This window comes from Canis aureus, chromosome 1, assembly GCF_053574225.1.
Source record: "Canis aureus isolate CA01 chromosome 1, VMU_Caureus_v.1.0, whole genome shotgun sequence".
In the NCBI taxonomy this organism is placed as follows: domain Eukaryota; kingdom Metazoa; phylum Chordata; class Mammalia; order Carnivora; family Canidae; genus Canis; species Canis aureus.
In genome coordinates, this window is record NC_135611.1 from 65,673,712 (window position 1) to 65,685,245 (window position 11,534).

At 38.2% G+C, this 11,534-nt stretch overlaps 1 long non-coding RNA gene across 1 annotated transcript in view; it reads right to left on the reverse strand.

The window, feature by feature from the left end:
• The window catches only part of LOC144316503 (uncharacterized), a 39,281-nt gene extending 35,318 nt beyond the window's left edge, over window positions 1-3,963 (reverse strand). The window contains exon 1 of the long non-coding RNA XR_013382476.1: window positions 3,257-3,963. This is a non-coding gene — a long non-coding RNA (uncharacterized LOC144316503). The remainder of the gene's footprint in view (window positions 1-3,256) is intronic.
• Window positions 3,964-11,534: the final 7,571 nt, after the last annotated feature.

Below are 11,534 nucleotides of genomic sequence, written 5' to 3' on the forward strand. Positions count from 1 at the left end.
CTGTGCCACCCAGGGATCCCAATAAAATGCAAAGTTATACAATATTTCTACTTTTCTTCTCCCAAAGAAAATATCACACTATTTTCACTCTGATTATTCTTCCTCCTACCTCATATGTCATTGTTGTCTAGGGTTTAATTTCCACTAAATTCTCCCAAATTGAATATTATTATTACTCTTTAGGATCGCGGTTTGTTTAGATTTACTCATTTGTATATTCATCCAAATTCTTCTTTCTGGTTTAAATTTCTTCATTCCTAATTTCTTTATTAATTATTTAATTGTTTATTCATTTAATTTCTTTATTCCATTCTTTGGACAATATCTCTATAGAAGCTATTGATCATAATGATCATTTTTTGTTTTTCCAAAAATGTCTTTTATATTGCCCTCAATTTGGAATGATAGATTGATTATAAAATTCTATGTTGAATCTTATTAGCTGCAGTAGTTTAGAGTTGTTATTCCACAATCTTTTGGCTTCTATTGATACTATAGCAAATTATACTCTCAGTTTATTTTTCTTCTTTTTAAGGCTGTGGTTAATCTTGAGAGGTATTTACCATATTTCCTTTGTCTATGGTATCTGGTAGTTTTCCTAACATGTTTCTAGGTGCAGATTTTGTTTTATTTATCCTGCTTGAGATGTATAATGTTGCTCAAAAGTAAAAATTCTGTTCTGGAAAATCCTAGCCATTATGTTTGGAATATTTCTCTCTCTTTTTTTTTCCCATTCTCTCTATTCTCTCCTCCTGAATTCCTGTTTCCTCCATATTTAAAAAAATTATATTTCATATTTTCCATCACTTTGTAGTTTCCTCAGTTTACAAGTCACTACTTTCCTATTTTGCTGCTTCCATGCCTTATTTAATTTTAAATAATATTCTGTTAAAATTTATTAATATTCATTTTATTTTTTAAAAATATGTCTGGCTTCATTTTTTATAATGAGTTACTTTCTAATTTAAAAAATTTTAAAACTTTTTTATATACTATAATCTATCTTTTTTTATCAGATGTTTCTGAGGGTCTACTTTAGATGACTATTACTTCTCTTGTGCTTGCTGCTGCTGGTTGGTTTTTTCACATGCTCCCTAATTTTGCATTTGAAATGTATGTACAGAGGTAAATGGGTAGAGAGAATAGTAGCTTGGATTTTTGAGGATATTACAACAATATTGTTTTTGTCACCTGCTCTGTAGTCAAATGCAAAATTTGTCTTTTGAAATACATCTTTATAGGTGTGCCTGGCTGGCTCGATCAGTAGAGCATGCAACTCTTGAATTCAGTGTCATGAGTTCAAGCATTTAATTGGGTGTGGAGCAAATGAAAAACCCCATATCTTTATGTTTGGTGTGTGATTATGATAATCGAACTAATCGTAGAATTTGATGATTAATTTTTGGTTGAAAAATTCTATCTTACAGAACATAATAACAAATTATAATAGGGGTGCTTGATGAAAATAGAAAATTGTTATATGTCATGTAGTGTGATGACAGCTTTACAGGAGTCACACAATAATTATTTCCTGCCAAAATAGTAAGGCAGTCAAACTATACTGTATAGTTACATACTAGATAGGCAAATGTATACTCTAGTCATAATATTAGGATTTCCCCCTTTTCAGATCATGTAATTCATGGTTAGAGAGATTAGCCACTTGTGTAAGGTCTTAAAGCTAAGTGATAGACCTGTTCTCAGATTCTAGTTTATTTGACTTCAAAATCCTTTCTAATCTCTATTTATATTGACTCTCAGTAAAACCTCATGCATGAAAGTCTCCCATTTACTATACATTCCTTGATTTTTAGCTGGGCACATGGTAGCCCAAATACAAATAGCATTTTCTACCCTGATTTACATTTTGGTTCATGATATAGGAGAGTTCTTTTCAAAGAAATAGAAGTGATGTGCTATGTGTAGTTTTCAGAAACTGACCTTAAAGAAAAGGGCATGTACTTAACTTCTGATTCCTCCTTTGTTTACCTGGGACCCAGATGTGCTCAAAAAAGATTGATTTTAAGGATATGGCCATGTTAGAAAATTAATTTTCAATAAGGAGTAAGACAGTTTTGTTTTCATCATTGCTAGTCTCATAATACTAAAAACCTAGCTGAAGTCAATTTTTAAAATGTAAACCCTTTGACTGGTTTTGATAAAAAAAGTTCAAGTGAATTACTTTTTACACTGTATTAATTTATTCTTCCAATAGAGGTCCAATGTTACCACATTAAATAAACAGAAAATTACAGAGAAAAGAAAACACCCATTAAATTTATACCCTTTCACTCACATTTTGTGATTTTTCTTCAAGCTGTTTTTTATAAACTTTATTTTTAACAAAAGACATATAAGCCAAAACACCAATGATAGAATATTTTGATTTTTTTTCATTTACCATTAGTAAGCTATATTTTTACATAGTTCCACTTGGTGGTTAAAATCATTGCTTTAAGTGAGTGCCTGGTAGTGCAAGGACAGACTATGTTTATTTAACTAGACATTTTATGTTATTCCCAGGTTTTGCTGTGATAAAACTCATCTCATCTCCACTAAAGATGTAAATTTTGAGAAGTTACTTCTGGATCTCCCTTACCTTCTCTGTAAATGAGGATAGTAATAGTATGTACCTCTAGAGTTCTAGAGAAGATTAGATGTGCCCATGTACTTGATATCTAGAGTAGTCTGGGCACACATGGTAAACACTCACAAAAGTATAGTTACTTTTATCATATTTTTTGTAATGGCTTAAGATTATTGAACACAAAAGTATAGTTACTTTTATCATATTTTTTGTAATGGCTTAAGATTATTGAAGCCAGACGATGAAATATAGGTGGAAATTAACTTTATTCTTTCTCCCTCCCTTCCTCCCTCCTTCTTTTTTTTAGGTGCAAATATCAGGATTTTACTGTCTCTTGGTAATAAACTCAAAAACCCTCTATTCTGATGAGAAAAAAAGTTTAATCAAGTCTCATAATTATCCATCATTACAATTCAGTCCAGGGAAATAAATAAAAACTTTAAACATTTACCCAGTTTAAAGCTTTTCTCTCCCAGTCCTTGTGCCTGAAGAGGAAGGAAGGGAGGTGTATTTTTTTTTCCACTTTATCCTAGCTCTCCCTTCTCCTTGTTGTCTAATAAAAGTTGCTAAATAATAAATTATTTTGGAATTTTCTCCATTTGCTTAAAAAAATCTCCCCTCCCCCAGAAAAATGTGGCTATTTTAGAGACAGAAGAGAAGAAGTTTTACCTGGAAAGAAATAGTTTATTCTTTTTTCTTGACAACTGGCCAATTGATGTCATTTTATTTCTCACAGAATCCTTAATAATTTATCTATGGAAAGCGATGCCAATTTGAAAACTCCCTGGAGTCCCTAAATTAAGAGAAAAAAATACTGATGATTTTATGTGGGCCTATTACCAGCTGAGTAAAATTTTAAAATTACAGTATTTCTCTTTTGCCCTGTTCTGTTCCAAATAATGTTCTAGTAGCAATTGTTCTTTATAGCATAAAAAAGTTACGAAAGAATTATTGTTAACAATGTAGCTTTTGCTCCAACTTACGATTTTTAGTCCCACTTAATATTTCTTAGCAAAGTCCATTTGTTTTGGAATACTATGTCCTATTTCAAAGCAATCTTTTAATCATGGAAAACACATCAAAAAGCCCAAAGTTTTTGGGACTCCTAACAAGGACTTATTTCAAAGCCCATATCTATCATCAACACTGAAACACAGATTTGTGTCCCTATAACCACTCCATATTCAACCTGAAACATGGGATAATCAGTGAGGGGAAGAGGATTAGAAAAGATGCTCTTAGCTGAGCTAAACTTTTGAAATATGAATATTAAGAGATGCACAAGTAGGTGAAATTTTCCAGTTTCTGGAATAATTTCTTACAAACCACTGTGTTGATGAAAAACTGAAATATGGCAGGTTCCAAAATTTTATAAATGTTTGTATTTCACAAATGATGAAAGAGCTACGACAGAGGTATTTTAAAGTTATAAAAATTTTTGGCAACAGTGGTATATCTGGCAGATTAAAATTTTATTTTTTTTATTCAAGTTATTTAAATTCTAGTTAGTTAACATACACAGTAAAATTGGTTTCAGGCGTATAATTTAGTGATTCATCATTTACATATAACACCCAGTGCTTGTCACAAATGCCCTCCTTAATGTCCATCACCCATCTAGCACATTCCCCACTCAACTTCCTCCATCAACCCTCTGTTTCCCATTGTTAAGAGTCTCTTCTGGTTTGCTTCCCACTGCCCTTTTTTTCCTTCCCATATGTTCATCTGTTTTGTTAAATTCCACATATGAGTGAAATCATATAGTATTTGTCTTTCTTTGACAGACTTATTTTGCTTAGCATAATACAGTTTAGCTCTATCCATGTCATTGCAAATAGATTTCATTCTTTTTGTTGGCTGAGTAATATTTCATTATATATATACATATACATACACACACACACACCATATCTTCTTTATTCATTCATCTGTTGATGGACATTTAAGCTATTGTTGATAATGCTGTGATAAACATTGGGGTGCATGTGCTCCTTTGAATCTGCATTTTTGTTTCTCTTGGGTAAATACCTAGTAGTGCAATTGCTAGGTCATAGGGCAGTTCTATTTTTAACATTCCTAGGAAGCTCCACACTGTTTTCCAGAGTGACCACACCAGCTTGCATTCCCACCAACAGTATAAGAGGGTTCTTCTTTCTCCACATCCTCGCCAAGATGTGTTGTATCCTGTGTTGTTAATTTTAGCCATTCTGACTGGTGTGAGGTGGTATATTATTGTGGTTTTAATTTGCATTTACCTGATGATGAGTGATGTTGAGCATCTTTTCATGTGTCTGTTGGCCATCTGTATGTCTTCTTTGGAAAAATATCTGCTCATGTCTTCTGCCAATTTCTTAACTGGATTATTTATTTTGTGGGTGTTGAGTTTGATGAATTCTTTATAGATTCTTTATCTGATATGTCATTTGCAAATATCTTCTCCCATTTTGTTGTCTTTTGGTTTTGTCAACTCTTTCCTTTGCTGTGCAGAAGCATTTTATCTTGATGAGGTCCCAATAGTTCATTTTTGCTTTTGTTTCCCTTGCCTCTGGCATTGTGTCTAGTAAGAAGTTGCTACAGCTGAGGTCAAAGAGGTTGCTGCCTGTGTTCTCCTCTAGAATTTTGATGGTTTTCTGTCTTATATTTAGGTCTTCCATCCATTTTGAATTATTTTTGTGTATGGTATATGAAAATGGTCCAGTTTTTCCAACACCATTTGTTGAAGACATTGTCTTTTTTTCCATTGGATATTTTTTCCTGCTTTGTTGAAGATTAGTCCTTATTATAATTAACCTAATTTTCTTAATGTTCTAATAAAATAATATGTCAAAACTTTTTGCAAACTATAAGATTCTATCAGACAGTGTTTATTATTAACACTTTTTGTAATGCTTTGCTAACAAGCACAAAAGCACAAGTCAGAAACAATCTTCTAAGTCATTCATTTCATTTAAAGTGATCCAAAAATGGAGGGGGAGGAGCAAGATGGCGGAAGAGCAGGGTCTCCAAATCACCTGTCTCCACCAAACTACCTAGAAAACCTTCAAATTATCCTAAAAATCTATGAATTCGGCCTGAGATTTAAAGAGAGACCAGCTGGAATGCTACAGTGAGAAGAGTTCGCGCATCTATCAAGGTAGGAAGACGGGGAAAAAGAAATAAAGGAACAAAAGGCCTCCAAGGGGGAGGGGCCCCGCGAGGAGCCGGGCTGAGGCCGGGGCGAGTGTCCCCAGGACAGGAGAGCCCCGTCCCGGAGACGCAGGAGCTGCACCGACCTCCCCGGGGGAAAGGGGCTCGTGGGGAGTTGGAGCAGGACCCAGGAGGGCGGGGATGCCCTCGGGCTCCGGGGGACAGTAACCGCAACTGCGCGCCCAGGAGAGTGCGCCGAGCTCCCTAAGGGCTGCAGCGCGCACGGCGGGACGCGGCGGGACCCGGAGCAGCTGAAGGGGCTCGGGCGGCGGCTCCGCGGAGGGGGCTGCGCGGCCCCGGGAGCAGCTCGGAGGGGCTCGGGCAGAAGAAGAGGCTCCGTGCGGAGGGGGCTGCGCGGTTCCAGGAGCAGCTCGGAGGGACTTGGGCGGCGGCTCCGCGGAGGGGGCTGCGCGGCCCGGGAGCGCAAATCCACCAGCGCAGGCGCCGGGACACAGCCCAGGATCCCGCCTCCCCCGGGACAGGCAGAGGCCGGGAGGGCCCAGGACAGCGAGGACGCTCCTGCCCCAGCTGAGCACATCAGCGGCCCCATCCCGGAGCATCCAGGCCCTGCAGACTGAGTTCCTGCCGGTGCTGAATCCAGGTTTCCAGAGCTGCCCCGCCACTGGGGCTGTTCCTCCTGCGGCCTCACGGGGTAAACAACCCCCACTGAGCCCTGCACCAGGCAGGGGCACAGCAGCTCCCCCAACTGCTAACACCTGAAAATCAGCACAGCAGGCCCCTCCCCCAGAACACCAGCTAGACTGACAACTTCCAGGAGAAGCCAAGGGACTTAAAGAACACAGAATCAGAAGATACTCCCCGGTGGTTCTTTTTTTGTTTGTTTGTTTTTGTTTTTGTTTTGTTTTGCTTTTTGATTTGTTTCCTTCCCCCACCCCCTTTTTTTTCTCCTTTCTTTTTCTTTCTCTTTTTCTTCTTTTTTTTTCTTTTTTTTTCTTTTTCTTCCCTTTTTTTTTTCTCTTTCTCTTTTCTTTCCTTCTTTCTCTCCTCTCTTTTTCTCTTTTTCCCAATACAACTTGCTTTTGGCCACTCTGCACTGAGCAAAATGACTAGAAGGAAAACCTCACCTCAAAAGAAAGAATCAGAAACAGTCCTCTCTCCCACAGAGTTACAAAATCTGGATTACAATTCAATGTCAGAAAGCCAATTCAGAAGCACTATTATACAGCTACTGGTGGCTCTAGAAAAAAGTATAAAGGACTCAAGAGACTTCATGACTGCAGAATTTAGAGCTAATCAGGCAGAAATTAAAAATCAATTGAATGAGATGCAATCCAAACTAGAAGTCCTAACGACGAGGGTTAACGAGGTGGAAGAACGAGTGAGTGACCTAGAAGACAAGTTGATAGCAAAGAGGGAAACTGAGGAAAAAAGAGACAAACAATTAAAAGACCATGAAGATAGATTAAGGGAAATAAACGACAGCCTGAGGAAGAAAAACCTACGTTTAATTGGGGTTCCCGAGGGCGCCGAAAGGGACAGAGGGCCAGAATATGTATTTGAACAAATTCTAGCTGAAAACTTTCCTAATCTGGGAAGGGAAACAGGCATTCAGATCCAGGAAATAGAGAGATCCCCCCCTAAAATCAATAAAAACCGTTCAACACCTCGACATTTAATTGTGAAGCTTGCAAATTCCAAAGATAAAGAGAAGATCCTTAAAGCAGCAAGAGACAAGAAATCCCTGACTTTTATGGGGAGGAGTATTAGGGTAACAGCAGACCTCTCCACAGAGACCTGGCAGGCCAGAAAGGGCTGGCAGGATATATTCAGGGTCCTAAATGAGAAGAACATGCAACCAAGAATACTTTATCCAGCAAGGCTCTCATTCAAAATGGAAGGAGAGATAAAGAGCTTCCAAGACAGGCAGCAACTAAAAGAATATGTGACCTCCAAACCAGCTCTGCAAGAAATTTTAAGGGGGCCTCTTAAAATTCCCCTTTAAGAAGAAGTTCAGTGGAACAGTCCACAAAAACAAAGACTGAATAGATATCATGATGACACTAAACTCATATCTCTCAATAGTAACTCTGAATGTGAACGGGCTTAATGACCCCATCAAAAGGCGCAGGGTTTCAGACTGGATAAAAAAGCAGGACCCATCTATTTGCTGTCTACAAGAGACTCATTTTAGACAGAAGGACACCTACAGCCTGAAAATAAAAGGTTGGAGAACCATTTACCATTCGAATGGTCCTCAAAAGAAAGCAGGGGTAGCCATCCTTATATCAGATAAACTAAAATTTACCCCAAAGACTGTAGTGAGAGATGAAGAGGGACACTATATCATACTTAAAGGATCTATTCAACAAGAGGACTTAACAATCCTCAATATATATGCTCCGAATGTGGGAGCTGCCAAATATATAAATCAATTATTAACCAAAATGAAGAAATACTTAGATAATAATACACTTATACTTGGTGACTTCAATCTAGCTCTTTCTATACTCGATAGGTCTTCTAAGCAAAACATCTCCAAAGAAACGAGAGCTTTAAATGATACACTGGACCAGATGGATTTCACAGATATCTACAGAACTTTACATCCAAACTCAACTGAATACACATTCTTCTCAAGCGCACATGGAACTTTCTCCAGAATAGACCACATATTGGGTCACAAATCGGGTCTGAACCGATACCAAAAGATTGGGATTGTCCCCTGCATATTCTCGGACCATAATGCCTTGAAATTAGAACTAAATCACAACAAGAAGTTTGGAAGGACCTCAAACACATGGAGGTTAAGGACCATCCTGCTAAAAGATAAAAGGGTCAACCAGGAAATTAAGGAAGAATTAAAAAGATTCATGGAAACTAATGAGAATGAAGATACAACCGTTCAAAATCTTTGGGATGCAGCGAAAGCAGTCCTAAGGGGGAAATACATCGCAATACAAGCATCCATTCAAAAACTGGAAAGAACTCAAATACAAAAGCTAACCTTACACATAAAGGAGCTAGAGAAAAAACAGCAAATAGATCCTACACCCAAGAGAAGAAGGGAGCTAATAAAGATTCGAGCAGAACTCAACGAAATCGAGACCAGAAGAACTGTGGAACAGATCAACAAAACCAGGAGTTGGTTCTTTGAAAGAATTAATAAGATAGATAAACCATTAGCCAGCCTTATTAAAAAGAAGAGAGAGAAGACTCAAATTAATAAAATCATGAATGAGAAAGGAGAGATCACTACCAACACCAAGGAAATACAAACGATTTTAAAAACATATTATGAACAGCTATACGCCAATAAATTAGGCAATCTAGAAGAAATGGACGCATTCCTGGAAAGCCACAAACTACCAAAACTGGAACAGGAAGAAATAGAAAACCTGAACAGGCCAATAACCAGGGAGGAAATTGAAGCAGTCATCAAAAACCTCCCAAGACACAAGAGTCCAGGGCCAGATGGCTTCCCAGGAGAATTTTATCAAACGTTTAAAGAAGAAATCATACCTATTCTCCTAAAGCTGTTTGGAAAGATAGAAAGAGATGGAGTACTTCCAAATTCGTTCTATGAGGCCAGCATCACCTTAATTCCAAAGCCAGACAAAGACCCCGCCAAAAAGGAGAATTACAGACCAATATCCCTGATGAACATGGATGCAAAAATTCTCAACAAGATACTGGCCAATAGGATCCAACAGTACATTAAGAAAATTATTCACCATGACCAAGTAGGATTTATCCCTGGGACACAAGGCTGGTTCAACACCCGTAAAACAATCAATGTGATTCATCATATCAGCAAGAGAAAAACCAAGAACCATATGATCCTCTCATTGGATGCAGAGAAAGCATTTGACAAAATACAGCATCCATTCCTGATCAAAACTCTTCAGAGTGTAGGGATAGAGGGAACATTCCTCGACATCTTAAAAGCCATCTATGAAAAGCCCACAGCAAATATCATTCTCAATGGGGAAGCACTGGGAGCCTTTCCCCTAAGATCAGGAACAAGACAGGGATGTCCACTCTCACCACTGCTGTTCAACATAGTACTGGAAGTCCTAGCCTCAGCAATCAGACAACAAAAAGACATTAAAGGCATTCAAATTGGCAAAGAAGAAGTCAAACTCTCCCTCTTCGCCGATGACATGATACTCTACATAGAAAACCCAAAAGTCTCCACCCCAAGATTGCTAGAACTCATACAGCAATTCGGTAGCGTGGCAGGATACAAAATCAATGCCCAGAAGTCAGTGGCATTTCTATACACTAACAATGAGACTGAAGAAAGAGAAATTAAGGAGTCAATCCCATTTACAATTGCACCCAAAAGCATAAGATACCTAGGAATAAACCTCACCAAAGATGTAAAGGATCTATACCCTCAAAACTATAGAACACTTCTGAAAGAAATTGAGGAAGACACAAAGAGATGGAAAAATATTCCATGCTCATGGATTGGCAGAATTAATATTGTGAAAATGTCAATGTTACCCAGGGCAATATACACGTTTAATGCAATCCCTATCAAAATACCATGGACTTTCTTCAGAGAGTTAGAACAAATTATTTTAAGATTTGTGTGGAATCAGAAAAGACCCCGAATAGCCAGGGGAATTTTAAAAAAGAAAACCATATCTGGGGGCATCACAATGCCAGATTTCAGGTTGTACTACAAAGCTGTGGTCATCAAGACAGTGTGGTACTGGCACAAAAACAGACACATAGATCAGTGGAACAGAATAGAGAATCCAGAAGTGGACCCTGAACTTTATGGGCAACTAATATTCGATAAAGGAGGAAAGACTATCCATTGGAAGAAAGACAGTCTCTTCAATAAATGGTGCTGGGAAAATTGGACATCCACATGCAGAAGAATGAAACTAGACCACTCTCTTTCACCATACACAAAGATAAACTCAAAATGGATGAAAGATCTAAATGTGAGACAAGATTCCATCAAAATCCTAGAGAAGAACACAGGCAACACCCTTTTTGAACTCGGCCATAGTAACTTCTTGCAAGATACATCCACGAAGGCAAAAGAAACAAAAGCAAAAATGAACTATTGGGACTTCATCAAGATAAGAAGCTTTTGCACAGCAAAGGATACAGTCAACAAAACTCAAAGACAACCTACAGAATGGGAGAAGATATTTGCAAATGACATATCAGATAAAGGGCTAGTTTCCAAGATCTATAAAGAACTTATTAAACTCAACACCAAAGAAACAAACAATCCAATCATGAAATGGGCAAAAGACATGAACAGAAACCTCACAGAGGAAGACATAGACATGGCCAACATGCATATGAGAAAATGCTCTGCATCACTTGCCATCAGGGAAATACAAATCAAAACTACAATGAGATACCACCTCACACCAGTGAGAATGGGGAAAATTAACAAGGCAGGAAACCACAAATGTTGGAGAGGATGCGGAGAAAAGGGAACCCTCCTACACTGTTGGTGGGAATGTGAACTGGTGCAGCCACTCTGGAAAACTGTGTGGAGGTTCCTCAAACAGTTAAAAATATACCTGCCCTACGACCCAGCAATTGCACTGTTGGGGATTTACCCCAAAGATACAAATGCAATGAAACGCCGGGACACCTGCACCCCGATGTTTCTAGCAGCAATGGCCACGATAGCCAAACTGTGGAAGGAGCCTCGGTGTCCAACGAAAGATGAATGGATAAAGAAGATGTGGTTTATGTATACAATGGAATATTACTCAGCTATTAGAAATGACAAATACCCACCATTTGCTTCAACGTGGATGGAACT